The sequence below is a fragment of the Typopeltis vanoorti genome, chromosome 12 (genome assembly GCF_054136105.1).
Source record: "Typopeltis vanoorti isolate ZY-2024b chromosome 12, IOZ_Tvanoo_1.0, whole genome shotgun sequence".
In the NCBI taxonomy this organism is placed as follows: domain Eukaryota; kingdom Metazoa; phylum Arthropoda; class Arachnida; order Uropygi; family Thelyphonidae; genus Typopeltis; species Typopeltis vanoorti.
The window spans coordinates 48,584,948-48,601,133 of NC_143560.1; the positions used below are offsets into that span (position 1 = coordinate 48,584,948).

Genomic DNA, 16,186 nt, shown 5'->3' on the forward strand with positions numbered 1-16,186 from the left:
CTCGTGGGAGATAGAAGACAAGTGGCTTCTAGCTGCATGAAAGCTGTTTGTAAAAAACCTTTTGCCAGAATGCGCTGATGACTTATGTGGCTTTCAAAATCCTGTGAACAACATAGTTGAAGAAATTCTTGCAATTGGTGAAGACCTCTTGATTTTTGATGGTGTTGATGCAGAAGATGTTAAAGAATTATTGGATTCAAATTCAAAAGATTTCAGTGACAGCGATCTTGAAATTGAACAACAACATGCATATGAAGACAACGAACAAACGGAATGTGAAAATGAGGTTCCAAAGGAGATAACACTCAAAGAACTGGACGGAATATTTCGCATTTAAAATCACTTAAGTAGCAAGTAATGGATATGGATCCAGATGTTAATCGAAGAATGCTTGTTTGCCGAGGTCTAGAGGATCATTTTGCTTGTTATCATAAAATTTATGCTGATAAGAAAAAACTAAAACTGTTCAAACGACTCCTGATAACTTTTTTTTATAAAAAATTGCAGTAACTAATATAGGTACAAGCATTTATTAAACATTTACTTTGCATTCATTTTTTTATCTTTCCTAAAAGAGTACTACCATATGAAACAATTTATTAATACAGTAATCGATCATGGACGAATTGTAATTTTTACCATTGATTATTATATTTGATTAACTCGATTTTGATATATGTGGTAACATCGAGGGATTAATTAATCGCATTAATCAAGGGATACCTGTATGTGTGTGTGTGTGCCTACACACACACACACACACACACACACACACAGGTATCTGACCTCCAAAAGTGATCCATCAAAGTTTCGAACCTTAAGTCAACCAACCCCTGAAATTGCAGTTTTCCCACAACACATTAGTCCTTCTGTGCAGTCAGCTGAATTTAATCTTGTAATTGTTTTTTTTTTCTCTTAACACTAAATATCACTCATGTTCATAGAAACTGCATCACCTTATGTAGATATAGTTTACATTTAAATTGAAAGCCAAACGGCTATTTTTCTGGCATCCTTAATAATAATTAAGGGGGTACAAATCCCTTGTTGTTCAACTGCCAGTAAGCAAAACTCTAAGATCGAGAACTACAAATCTATGAGTTGCATATATACCGAAAAACTATCGGCGAATCCAAGTGTAAGTGACCACTTGGTAGTACAACACCAAGTCAACTCGAAGCAAAGGTGGAGCAAGCTCCCTCACTAGCCTTGATATTTGTATCTCCTTAATTATTATTAAAGATGCCAGAAAAATATCCGTTTGACTTTCAATTTATGTTATAATATACAAACACACCTTTATGGCATTCGTATAGTAAAGGTATGTAAGTTCTTTTCACTTAAACCTTGTTATGTTATATTCCAGGTCTACTTACTCACTGATGAGACCTCAAAAAAGGTTGAAACCGGTCCTGGTAGTGACCTCTCCTCATAATGTAATTACAGTATTACATCCCCTGGGGGCTGTGTTTTTACATTATGAGAAAATATCAATAGTTAGAGAGCTTGCTCCACCTTTGCTTCGAGTTGCCTTGGTGTTGTACTACCAAGTGGTCACTTAGACTTGGATTCGCCGATAGTTTTTCGGTATATATGAAACTCATAGATTCATAGTTCTCGATCTTAGTGTTTTGCTTACTGGCAGTTGAACAACAAGGGATTTGTATCTCCCCTTAATTATTATAGTTTACATTTGTTTAATGGTCATTTTCATTGGTTTATCATTGGATATTTTGTTATATTGCATCATCTATCATTCCCAGAAAATAGTTTCTGCTATTGCATCAGAATTTTTATGCTATAAATAGATATCAGGAGCTATTTTTTATTTCACATTTTCATGCTGAGATCGCTATGGCTAGTTACATGCAGTTAACGCCTCGTAGAAAAAGCGTGATTCAAGCTTTGAATAGAGAAGGCTATTCCTGTCATGAAATAGCTAATGGTGTCATGCAGTGAATCTGCTGTGGTATGACTGATGTTGAAAATGAAGGAAACCTGATCTGCTGAAAGGAAGAAAGCCACTGTCTACACCACGCCAAGATCAAGTTCTAAAGCAGCTCTGAATTAAAAATTGTGATGTGTCATCCGGAGAACTGAAATGGGACTGGGAAGAACAAACAGTTGCTGTGGCAAGCTCTGTAATTGTCAGGAGAAGACTCATTCGACAGGGATAGCCAGACACCCTAAAAAGAAGCCCTTGTTAACCAAAAAAATGAGATTGGCTCTGTTAAAATGGTGCAAAGAGCATGTCAAATGGATGATCAGTGGAAAAGAGTAATTTTTTCTGAAGAGAAAAAAAAGTTTAACTTGCAAGGCAGCAATGGCAGACAGACAGTTCGAAGATGATCAGGGAAAAAATTCAACCTTGACTGTCTGGCATGAACAGTCAAATTCTCAGCTAGCCAGTCAGATGATCTGGGGCTGCATGTTATATCAGATGTTAGTCACTTGCATTTCACAAAAGATTCAGTGAATGTACAATTGTACCAGAAAATTAGAGAATTGTTGCCTACTATCAGAAACCTACTGTAATGACAAACTACATCATTCAGGATGACTCTGCCCCTTGTCATAGGACAAAAAGTGTAAGTAATGCTATTATAACCCTAAAATGTACCATACGAATTGAATTTAATACTTAAAAAAAAGCTTTAGTTTTTGTTGCAGCTTAGTAAGTGGCTCAATGAACACTCAATTCAGCGACTACTGTGGCCAGGAAACAGCCCAGATCTCAACTACATTGAGAATTTGTGGTACCAAATGGAGACTGAAATATACAAGAAGAAACACCGAAAACACTTCGGGAGCTCCAAATGGACTCTTGGGTATAAGGCTATGGAACCATGAATTGACAGTTGCATCAATTAGGAAATGGATTTTGTCATTGCCCCCACTGATGTCAAGCTGTAATAAAAGCAAGTGGAGGGAGGACCCACAAAGTACTAAACAGCAAAAAGTGAATTTTTAGCTTTCAATGTTAACAAAATTGTGTAGTTCAACTAAATTTTGATACCGGTATTTACTTTTCCAGTGAAAATATCACTGTCCACTGTTTTGAAATATTTTCAATGTTGTGAAGTTGTCATTTCCTAATTATGTCACATCTTGTACTCTTCTTCTTCAACCTTCTGGTTCTGTCCACTGCTGGATGAAGGTCTCCCCCATGATTTTCCAGATCACTCTGTTTTCTGCTTCTCCCATCCATCTCACTCCTGCAATTTGTTCCAGTTCATCTCTCCACCTTCTTCTCGGTCTTCCTCTTTGTCTTTCTCCATCCATTGGTCTCCACTCTGTTGTTTTTCTAGTCCATCTCCCGTCACTGCATCTGGCAATATGGCCAGCCCATCTCCACTTAGCCTGTTTAATGTATTTTACAATATCCATGACACCTGTTAGAGATCTCATCCAGATATTTGTCTTCCTATCTCTTAAGGTTATTTTTAGCATACTTCTTTCCATGCGATGTTGTGTTGTTCTCAGCTTTTTGTTTAGGGTTTCTATTAAAGTCAATGTTTCTCCTCCATATGTTAGGACAGGAAGTATGCACTGGTCGAAAGCTTTCCTTTTTAGACTCATAGAGATGTCACTTCTGAATATGTCTCTCATTTTCCCATAAGCCATCCATCCAAGGTGAATTCTTCGTTCAGTCTCTTTTCTTTGGCACTCCTCAAAGGATAACAATTGGCCCAAATATACGTAGGCTGTTCAATAAGTTATAAGACTATATGTATACAGAAAACATATTCCCTTTGATCGTCATCATTTACATGGTCTTTTTTGAAGTAACTACCGTGAGATGCGATGCATTTGTCCCAACATTGCATCCACTTCTTAAACACATGTGAAAGTCCTTTTTTTGAGAGTTCTTTCAAAACCGCCTCCGCAGCTTTTACACATGCTTTGTTGCTTTCAAAATGGTGGTTTCCTTGAGCTGAGGAAACAGCCAGAAATCACACGGTGCGAGATCAGGACTGTATGGAGGGTGTGGTAGGATATCTATGTTGTTCTTCTGCAAAACGTCCACTACACAACCAGCAATATGTTGCCTTTCATTATCGTGGTGCAATAAGAAGCCATTCTTCAGCAATGGATGCTTCCTTTTGACGTGCTGTGCCATTGTCCGTAAAACATCCGCATAGTATGAGCCGTTTACAGTATTCCCGGGTTCTATAGCATGTTGGTAAACAATGCCTTCGTAGTCAAAAAACATTATGGTCATAACTTTACCAGCCGATTTTACAGTTTTTGCTTTCTTGGGGGTAGGCGAAGACGGATGCTTCCATTCACTGCTTTGTTGTTTCATTGTAGGTCATAGTGATACAACCAAGCTTCATCTGCTATAATGATGCGTTTGAAGAAGTTGTCGCCCTCTTGTTCCAGTCTTCCTTTCTATTCTGTGCACACATCCACTCGATGCTGCATTTGCTCCGGTGTCAAGAGTTTGGGAATCCATCGGGCGCAAACATGTTTCAGTCCCAAATGTTCAGCCATGATCGAGTGAACACTTCCCATAGAAATATTCAGGACAAACATGCAGCTGGCGTACTGTAATTCTGCGATCCTCCTTGATGATAATCGCTCCTGTGTTGATCATCGTCTCTGTGATGGACGTTGAAGGTCTTCCCTCACGTTCAAGATCTTCCACATTTTGCCTTCCTTCCTTAAAAATTTTATGGCAGCGAAAAACACTTGCCCTCGACATTGCTTCATTGCGGAAAGCTTCGCATATCATGTTAAAAGTGGCCGATGCCGATTTTTGCAAACGCACACAAAATTTAATCGCATAATGCTGTTCCAAGGACACTTCCATTTCGACAACTGGTTGCGGCTCGTAGGCGCACCGAAACAAGCTTGCGTTTAGTCACGTGACACTCTGGCACATTAGCCCGTATGCACCATCTATCAACCTCTTTCGTTAATGCAGACAGCAACATTTCTTTATTCCACAGAAATTAATATTGTGATGAGTGGTTTTGCAACAGTAAAATTAGTCTTATCACTTATTGAACAGCCCTCGTACATATAAAGTAACTTGTTCTATTTCAAGGTTTTCAATTTTGATAGTTCTATGGTTTATGTATTTATTCATCATTATTTTTGTTTTTTCTCTGTTTATTTTTAATCCAATTTCTTTGGAGGCTTCGTTTAGCTGATTTAGCCTATCTTCAAGATTATCTGCTATCAGGACAATATCATTTGCAAATTTCAGATGATGCAGCTCCATTTATGTTTATTCCTTTTGTTTCCCAATCAAGGCTTCTAAAGACTTCCTCTAGTGCAGCTGTAAATAATTTGGGAGATATGCTGTCGCCTTGCTGGATGCCTTTTTGTATTGGGAACTTTTCCCTGTTTTTATATAATTTAATTACAGAAGTTGCATTATTGTAAATATGTTTTAGTGTTTCAATATATGGTTTCTCAGTTCCCTGGGTTTCAAGTGCTTTTAGTGTTGCAGATGTTTTAACTGAATCAAATGCTTTTTCATAATGTATATAGCCAGACATAAGTTTATTGTATTCAATTGATTTTTCAATGAGCTGTCTTAATGTGTAAATATGGTCCAAAGTATTGTAATTCTTCTTAAATCCAGCTTATTCACAGGATTGCATTCCCTCTAGTTTAGATTTTATTCTATTATTTGTAATGTTTGTGAAAACTTTATATATGGTGGGGAGTAGGCTTATAGGTCTGTAGTTTTTAATTTCTTCCTTATTGCCCTTTTTAAAAATTAATATTAGAAGCGATTCTAATATTAATTTTTCCGTATTAATATTAGAATTAATATTATTCTAATATTAATTCTAATATTAATAAAATTCCGAAAATTTTTTCGGAATTTTTCTCTGTTTTAGGCATTTATTGAAGAGTTTACTCAACCGTTCAATGACAGGGCTTCCTCCCAGTTTTAAGAAGTCTACCATAATCCCATCTTCTCCTGGGGCCTTTCCATTCTTCATTTCCCGCAGTACCATTTGTACTTCACCTTGTAAGATCTCAGGGGCATCATGTTCTTCCTTACCTGAGTAATCCATAGATGATTCTTGGATGTCCCGGTCTTTGTCTTCATAGAGTTCAGTATAAAATTCCTGAATTCTTTTGATTATTGCATCTCTTTATCAGTTCACCATTTTTTTCTCTTACAGCAGCTATTTCCTTTGTTCCAACTGATAATGTTTGTCTTAGGACCTTCCTTACTATTGTTTTCTATTGTTTCTTTAATTTTCCTAGTATTATACGATCTAAGTTCATGTTTCATCCTTTTACGTATAGTTTTACAAATTTCCGTATATATTCTATTTTATTGGTGTTATTCAAATCTCTTTTCATATCTCTTCTTTTCTTCATCAGATCTAAGGTTTCCTGTCTTTCCTTGGTGCCTTTTTACACCTCCTATTTCTAGTGCACAATTCAAGATAGATTTTGTTAATATTTCATTAGCATCATCGATGGTAGTAGCTGTGTTTAACTTTTTTTAGTTCATTTTTGAGTGATTCTCTATAACAGCTTTTATTATAGTAGAGGTTTTGTAGATTCACTAAATTGGACTTTTTTCTTATGAGCTTATTCCGTTCCCATTTTTTGTTGATCCATACTTTTGCCCTTACTAGTCTGTGGTCACTTCCTGTGTTAAATCTATTAAGCACTTCGGTATTATTTATTATATATCTTCTGTTGGAGAGGATGAAGTCTATTTCATTGTAAGTTTGTCCATTTGGGCTTCTCCAAGTCCATTTTCGGTTGATTTTCTTCTTGAAAAAGCTGTTCATAATAAAGAGGTTATTTTCTTCTGCAAATTCAACAAGTCTTTCTCCTCTTTCATTCCTCTGTCCAAATCCAAATTTACCGATGGAGTTTAGATGGTCATCTCTGCTTCCAATTTTGGCATTAAAATCATCCATTATAATTATGTAGAATTCTTTAAAATTATTGAATGTGGATTCTAATGTTTCATAGAAATCTTCTATCTCTTCATCTGGATGGTGCATAGTTGGGGCACATACTTGTATAATTTTCAGTTGGTATCTTTTATTTATGAAGAGACTTAGTTCAGCTATTCTTGATATTATTTTATTTACAAACAGGACATTGTCCTTGATTGTTTTATTTATTAGGAATCCTACACCACCAGTTGAGTTTCTGTCACATTCACAGTGGTAGATGTCCATCTTTTAATCGCATGAGAGTTTCTTCTTTCCTTCTTATCTCTGAAAGGCACACAACATTGCATTTTATATGTTCCAGTTCCTTCATCAGTTCTTCAAATCTATCATCATTCCGTAGAGATCTGCAGTTATATGTTCCTACTATTAATATCCTTCTATCATTGTAAATATAGCATATTTAGCATATTAAAAGAGCCAAATTTTAATTAAAAAAAAAAAAAAAATGTTTTATTACCTTCTAGAGCCTCTGTAGCTCAGTTGGTATAGACAAAGACCTTTGATCGGAAAGATCTGGGTTCAGTTTCCCATCCATGATGTGAGGAACCTTTATCTGGTCTCTTTCAATGAAAGGTGAGTTATCCGGTCTCATATGGAGGTAGAGGGAGTTTTTTCCACCAGAAACAAGCAAACCGGCCCCATGAATACACACATCTACAGACATAAGACACTCCTGGAATAAGGATTATCCAACCTATTCCATAGGATTTCATTCTCAAATGCCTACACAGTGAACAGTGAAGTAGGCATTTGAGATGAGGCATTTCATGTTCATGCATGAGCATAAAATCGTCATCAAAGTAATCATTATCTTCATTATTAGTGGCAATTATTGTGTTATTATCCCTTTTCAAATAGACATTCAAATTTAATTACCAAAAAAACACGGTTAGAGCAGGTGAGATGGTGTTTCTATGTAGAAGTCTGCTAAACTAAAATTATAACATTAAATGGATAATATAATGGGAAAAAATCTTAATATTGTCATTAAAAAAAAAAAGTATGGTGCCTTAAACAAATTCATCACTTGTTCTTTGTAATGACATCCTAATGGATGTAATCCTGCAATCCTTGTTTGCATTTACTTAGCTTTGCAATGTTCATATCAATTTACCATTTTGTAGTGTAGACTCTCTTGTTTTTTAGTTGATTAAGAAATATCGATGTTTATTCTGACTTGCTAAAGTGAAAGCAAAGATTACAAGCATTTATATGTACAGTCTGTTTTTGTCATTTGTGTGTTATGTTATGCCATACTGCCAATTTCTGTCATTTGTGTGCTACAGAACTAAAAGGAATAACCTGTTTCTTAGCAGTTTAATTTCCTCTTAACTGTGTATGGGAAATTTGTATTTGCAGTTACTTCATAAATCTGTAAGCCATTTAGTTTTTTTTTAAATGATTGGAAACGAAACATTTGATCACATAGAAAAAGTAGAGTTAGGTTTCGAAATTGTTTTTTTTTTAATTATATAAACAACAATGACATATCCAACAAAAACAATATTTTTATTTAATTCAGATAATTCATGTAAGTTAAGAAAACATAAACTATGAGACAAATACGTAGTATAAAATTATAAAAATTACAAATTGTACATACATTTCATTGCACATAATGCATAAATGTTTTAGACACAATAAAATAAAGCGTATATTTTAATCGTCATCGCTGTCTTCAGAAATAACATTTCGTAGATGTTCTTTAAGTGGCTGGAGGTCGCCACCACTTGAAATCTCTTGGATATCATTTGTATAATTCTCATATTCTCATATGTATGTAATTCATCAGAAAATAAACTGCTCAGCTTGAGAATAACACATTTATGATTTTAAATGCGCTTTCCTGGCAGAAAACAAAGACAATTTTTAACAATAAACCCTTTATACAGTAAATCCTAGATGGTGAACCAATGGCACTCTTGCCAGAGGTTGCACGTCTGAGAATTTTGCTGGCATGTCAACGATTTACAGGTGATATCCTTTTATATGCTTATAAATTATTCAAGTTTTTTTTTTTAATTGTTGTACAAGCTGAATTTTGTTTTACACAAGAAAGCAGCTCTAAAGACGTGCATATGATTGGTGCGGTATTAACAAAAGATGCCGACCCAAAGACAAAAACAACAACAGGCAAGTGTTGAGTTGAAATGCTAATTCTCTTCAATTGAATTCCATAACATCTGAAACTGTCATACAACATTCACTATTAGTTTTAACACATTCACAATAGGGTGTCATTTATCGTTCCGATGGAACTTCTCATTACTGACTGGCTCAACTCACACAAACGTTTCAACGCTTGGTTGAATTTTATGGCTTCTTGTTTGCATTTGAGGTGGCAGGCGAACTGACACATTCATTATATGGCATGTTTCAGTTCTTGGTAGTCTTATTATTTTAAGTTAGCCTTTGTGATCTGTCATAATGACATTGAGAATTTCAAATGCAATAAAACAAGGACTTATTTCATAATTGAAAAATTGGACAATAGTTTTTAGTTAGATACTGTGTTTCGGTGCAACATATGGTTTTGCTTAAGTCTATACAGCATAGTTTCTGTGAGAATGGACATGTGATTTATTACTTAGCGCTGTTTTTATTCCATCTGTCTCTAATTGCACTATTTATTGAGAATGACACAGACTGCAAAAGCCTCTATACAGTACCTTATTCAGTGATGCAATAAAACTAAATTCGATACTTATAACTACTTGCACGATGCGGGCAGACACAAATTTAAAAGATAAAATTTGATTTTTAAATCCTGCGGTGAAAAATATGAAAAAAAAAATAATGGGTTACTAGAAATTGTAGCCCGCGTTATATCGAAACCCTTGTTGAACAAGGGATACTACAATTTGTAAACTGCGTTATACGAGGGTTACCTGTGTGTGTGTGTGTGTGTGTGTGTGTGTGTGTGTGTGTGTGTGTGTGTGTGTGTGTGTGTGTGTGTATATACAGTAAAACCCTGTTTTTATGTTCCCACAATGTACGTTTTCCTGCCATTTACTTCATTTTCTGTTGGTCTCGTCTTGAGGCCTATTTTTATGATATATGTTTTTCTGCCATTAACAACTTGATGTGGACGTTATTTCCCGTGATTTGCGTTTTTTTCTAAGTGGCAGTACTGATTTTCAAAAATCTGCGCATTTCTGTTTCCAGATGGTGTTGCTTTCGGCTGTAGTTTCATTTCCGCCATCACGGTGACTTGCACGCTTGCAGTAGTGATGAGCGATGCCGTGATTTTTTATTCACAGTACGAATTGATTTTGCAGAATTTCTGCTACATAATTTAGCGTGTGACAGTTACTTTCAAGTTGCGGTGGTGCTTATCCATGTTAGCAACATGGAGAAAAAAGACAGAAAATGTATTTCGGTAGAAGAAAAGATGGCAATTCTATGATGTGTAAATTGGCATGCCAGAACACGTGTGCATTTAGCAAAAGATCTTGGACTCTCCGTGTCCACTTTGAACACGATAATAAAAAAACAGGTCAAGCATTGAACTCAATGCAAAGCAATCTGGCGCTGTTAAATCGATGTTTTTCTACTTTTTATATCTTTATACTCAATTAGTTGTTTACTTAAATCTATCCTTTCTTACTTAAACCTTCTATCAAAATCCTACCGGCTGCTCTGTTGTTATATATTTATCTTTCGTTATTTATTCTTTCTTCTCTTACTTTAATCTTATTTTTATATCTACGATTGTTTCCTCTTCGGATACTGGCAAATTTATATTTTGCTGCGCCAGCCAGTATCCTATAGCAGAAAAGATCCTTGCTCAGGGATACAATACTAGAGTCTGAAGATTACCTACACAATGTCTGATTTTAACTGCCTTTATAGATTCAGATTATTGTAGTCGTGACCTAAATCTATGTTTTATATTCACTCTCTAAATCCTTCCCCCCAAAATAGGTTCTATTTTTATAAGTGGTAATTTGGAATCGTAATCAGGCATGACTCAGGTTCAGGTAAATATGACATGTTTGGAATATCTAAAACACAATACAAAATTCATACACTCAATTATGCTCAATACTAAATAAAACTCGAACTAATTAAAACTTATAAGGCAAGCTAAGCACAGTAATTACACATTGGGATATCGATGCTAAGTTAAGCATATTCCTTTCAGTAGTATTACTCGTAAGAACAAAACTAACAACCATTCAAATGTTACTGAGATACTAAATTCTACTTTTCTTATCGCATCAAGTTAATCCTATCACATACAAAATTACAAAAAGATCTCTTCTAAACAATTCCACTTACTGAAAAACGAGGTTTACTTTCTGATTAGAGACTGTTCACAGAGTTCCTTAGAATAAAGTTCTAAATTTCACAATCGTAAACAATCTTCTTTCTTCTAATGAACATTCACACAAAATTAGAGCAATTACACCTTACCGACCTTTTCCATGTTGTTCTGCATCACGTGTTTGTCCAGATATTTCTCATCTATTTTGGCTGTCTATATGCCAACGTAGGGGTTACGCTATCTTCATTCTTTCTGCCGGAAACGGGCTCAAAATCTTTGCATTTCAGGAACAACTCGATGGGGCTTTTCAGCGATGGCTTAATTCTGCTAGGACTGGAATTTTTACCTTCAGCTTTGCATAGAATCCAGCTTCATTTCTTTACAAACGCTCGCTGCCTGACATCACAGACCCCCCCCGCGAAACTGCCAGCCAACTTCCAAACCACCCAACAGGAAAACGATACGACAAGAGATCAAGAGAATGCCCTGTGTTCCAGGCTCAACCCCCTTTTATACTCCTATAGAGCACCCTCTTTTTCAGCCCCTTTTTGCACATGATCCTTACTAATTTCACCCTTTGGCTTATCCTTCGTTTCTGCGACGCTGATATACTTGGATTCATGGAATACATGGTTACATGATTTTCCAAATAAGCTATACCCGCCAGCGTTACTCTGTACACGTGTAGCTCTAGGCCTTCCAGGAATTAATACTTAACAGCTTTATGATGACTCACAATAGATTTTACATAGATTAAGTAAGGCTTAAATTTAATTCACATTATCCCTCTTTTTTAAGACATACAAAATGAAATCTCAAATTAATCACAATAGCTTAAATATAAGGTGCTTAAATAAAGAATACAAATTTTTACATAAAGTGAGGAAGTTTCACTTTTAAGTTCAACTGATGTGCAGGTATTTCTCTATGTTTGCAATTTTTATATGTTAGACCCTAAATGAATGATTTCTTTCCAAGATTCCTTCATTTAGGATCTAACAGCGCTATGTCAAAAAAAACTAAAATACAATATATCCGGACATCGACATACAATGAATTGGATAAACTTGTGGCGGAGTGGTTTGTTTCTACGAGAGCATCGGGTATTCCAGTCGATGGCACTATACTCCAAGCGAAAGCCTTTGAATTTGCTGCAAGGTTAGGGATTATTGGTTTTACTGCGTCAAATGGATGGATTGATCGTTTCAAGACTCGTCACAATATTGTGTATAATCAAGTGTGTGGAGAACATAATAGTGTTGCAGAGGAAACTGTAAACCAGTGGAAACATGAACTAAAGATGATTATTCAGGACTACGAACCGAAAAATATTTTCAATGTTGATGAAACTGGGCTCTTTTATAACATTTTGCCAAGTAAAACGTGTTTTAAAGGAGAGAAGTGTCATGGTGGAAAACTCAGCAAGCAGAGGATAACTGTTTTGCTCATGGTCAATGCTGATGGATCAGAAAAATTACCTCCACTGGTAATTGGTAAATTTAAAAAGCCAAGGTGTTTTAAGAACGTGAAAAATCTGCCTACTAAGTATGATGCCAACATCACAGCATGGATGACCATCAGCATCTTCACATCCACCATGCAAGATTTGTCCACCATCCATGATTTGTCCCCATTAAAATGGGGACAAATCACCGCAAAATACTACTACTGCTAGACAAATGTCCTGCACATCCTAAAGATCTGCAGCTCAGAAATATTACATTAGTGTTCTTTCCCCCTACTTGTACAAGTGAGCTTCAGCCATTAGATCTGGGCATCATCCATGCATTTAAATGGAAATATAGAAAAATGCTTGTTGAAAAAGCTGTGTTTATGCATGATAATGGTATGGACCCAAAACAAATCACCATATCAATCCTTGCTGCCATGCATTATGTGGCCAAAGCGTGGTTGCATGTTACCTGAAACCATATCCAACTGTTTCCAGAAAGCAGGAGTTACGTTTGTGGAAGAGGAGGAACAACTACAGGAGGAAGAAGATGATATGTCAGAGCCCAACCACTTGTATGTAATGGATAAGGCTTCCTCATTTCAAGACTATGTTGATGTTGATGTGATCAGATCAATTGTATCAAGTGTAGAAGACATCCTTTCCAACCACCTTGGTGAAGAAGAAGCGGAAGAAGTGGTTGAAGAAGACTGTGATCAAGAACCTACCATCCCTACTAGTAAAGAAGCAATGGAAGCTATCTCTGTTTTGAGGCAGTATATTGCAAGTGCATCGGGAGACGATGGGGCATTTAATGCCTTATACACTGTGGAGAGGCAGGTGGAACTTATGAGAGTGCAGAAAAAGCAAAAACAATCATTTATTTTCAGTTATTTACATTTACATTTATTTACAGATATTTACATTTATTGTAAATTCATTTATTTTCAGTTATTAAATTTTGTAATCTAGTATGTAGACTCACATATTAGCAGTAAGTCATCTTTTAGCCTTTTTTATATGTTTTTTTTACATTTCCTGCTATAAGGGGGACCGGAAAGTAATCAATTATTTTTAATAGTTCATTTTTAGCCGATTTTATTTTTTTAAATAACACATAAATTATTAATTTTTATTTTTATTTAAATATTAGAACTCTACTGTGAAGAGCAGCATTTACATCATCATATTGTATTTTTGTTTCACCAAGGAAAGAATGCTACCGAGGCTACCAAAATCATTTGCTCAACTTATGGAGACGTATTGAGGTTAACAAATGTCAGCGATGGTTTAGGAGATTTGCAGAAAAAAATTTTGATCTCTATGATCGTCCTCGATCTGGGTGACCTCTTACTCTAGATGACAATGCTCTTAAGACTCTCTTGTTGAATCAGATCCAAAACAAACCATACAAGAATTAGCAGAGAAACTTAATTTATCATGGTCAACTGTCCAAGAGCACTTATATAAGAGTGGCAAGGTTCTTAAACAGGGTCTATGGGTACTGCATGAACTGTCAGACAACAATAAAGCACAGAGACAGACTATTTGCAATTCATTGTTGACCAGACAACAAAATGACCCCTTTTTGGAATGAGTCATAACTGGTGACAAAAAATAGGTGCTGTATAAGAATATTAAATGCAAAAAACAGTGGCTTTCTCCAAATCAAACTCCAATTCCAACACCTAAAGATGGACTTCTTCCACAAAAGGTTCTGTTGTGCGTTTGGTGGGATATTCATGAAATTATTCATTACAAACTCATGGAACAAGGTAAGACTATCACAGCAGCCATCTACTGTGAACATTTAGAGCGATTACATCAAGCATTGTTAATCAAATGTCCTGCGCTTGTCAATCGAAAAGGGGTAATTTTACAGCAAGATAATGCAAAACTACATTCTTCAAGAATGACTCAAGAAAAAATTAGGCAGTTAGGGTGGGAACTTCTACCACGTCCTCCATATTCACCAGATATTGCCCCTAGTGACTATCACTTATTCAGGTCCTTAGAACACAGCATAAGAAATAAAACCTTCCATTTGCAAGATGATGTACAAAGGAGTTTGATATCATTTTTTGCCTCCAAAGAAAAAATTTTTTTCAAAAAAGGAATTCTAAACTTAGTAGATCGTTGGAATAAGGTTATAATTAATGATGGTGATTATATAATCGAATAATGTTAATTTTTTCTTTAATAAAATTTATATTAAAAATGTAGTTCAAAAAATTGATTACTTTCCGGTTCCCCTTATATTTACACTTTTTTCCATCAGTCCCCTGGAAAGTGTAAAAAAGGGGTTTTACTGTATATGTAGTCAAATCAACCCAACCTTCTTGTGATATGACATGTTTCCACAACTAGGGAAGCATACCCTCCCTTGTTGGATGAAATGATACACCTCTTTCATCTCTAGAACAGGATTTCGAGTTTCTGTATCCTCTCTTTCTTATTACATGTAGTGTGGATGTGGACTTACTAGGTGTAATCTCCACACTATGATTATTCATCTGGAGAGCCAGCATTTCCTCCATTGGAAGATATACCAGTAAATCACATGGATTGTCCAGATACTATCAAGCCAGCTGCCAGATAGTACACAGGGTGAACCTGTTTGGTAGTATTGCAGAAGGTTTCAAATCATCTGACAATAATCCTGCTGCTTACTCTGCCAAGTTGAGCCTGGAGGGAATCTAGTGCTGCTATATTTCCACACATGGAACACCAGGATTCTTATCTGGGCATTCCATGTGTTGGAGTCATGCCTGCCAGTTCTTCATCCCTACTGTATAAATTTTACCAATATTCCACTACTATCAAAGACAGCATAAACGTTATAGTATCAGTCTTATTTAGAGTATAAAGAGCAGGTTTTTTTATATATATATATATTTATTTATTCCCACACGAGAGATACAAGAACCTATAGCACATCAGTATGAGGTGTAGACAAGGGTTAAGAAAAAAGAAACCTATTGACATTATTCTTAAAGAACTGTAAGTTGAAATTGTTGGAAACACATCATGAGGAAGGCTGTTCTAGAGGACAGAGGAAGAGGAGAGCTTTGCCACCCTGCATTGGTGGCAAAGCTTGAAAAGAGGATGTTGTCCACTCAGACCAACTTGACACTCAGAACAACTAGAGAGAAAGCTGGCTATCCAGTTACAGAGGGTGGCAGGTAGACTGAAGGAAGGCACTTAGCAAAGCAGGCCTTGATGCTCGAAACATGATCAAAACCCTGGAAATGTTAAGGTCAATGGCATGTTTCTCCGAAACTTTCCATGGCATTTGTCCACGTGAGTGATGTAGGCCAAGATATCAGCAGTGGATCTGAATTGACAGAATCCATACTGATGGTTGCTGATTAACTGGTGAGCTTCTAGGTAGTGAAGAAGTTGACCATTGATAACTTTCTCCATTATTTTGAAGAGGATTGAGGTTAATGCAACTGTCAGTAGAGATGGTAAGCTTTTGTCTCCCTTTTTTTGGAATGGGTTGGATACATGTTAGTTTCCATGAGA

At 35.9% G+C, this 16,186-nt stretch overlaps 1 protein-coding gene across 2 annotated transcripts in view; it reads left to right on the plus strand.

Annotated features, from left to right (window-relative positions):
• Ada2a (Transcriptional adapter 2A) overlaps positions 1–16,186 on the plus strand; it is a 184,524-nt gene that overhangs the window by 146,584 nt on the left and 21,754 nt on the right. The gene's annotated exons all lie outside the window — the stretch shown is intronic.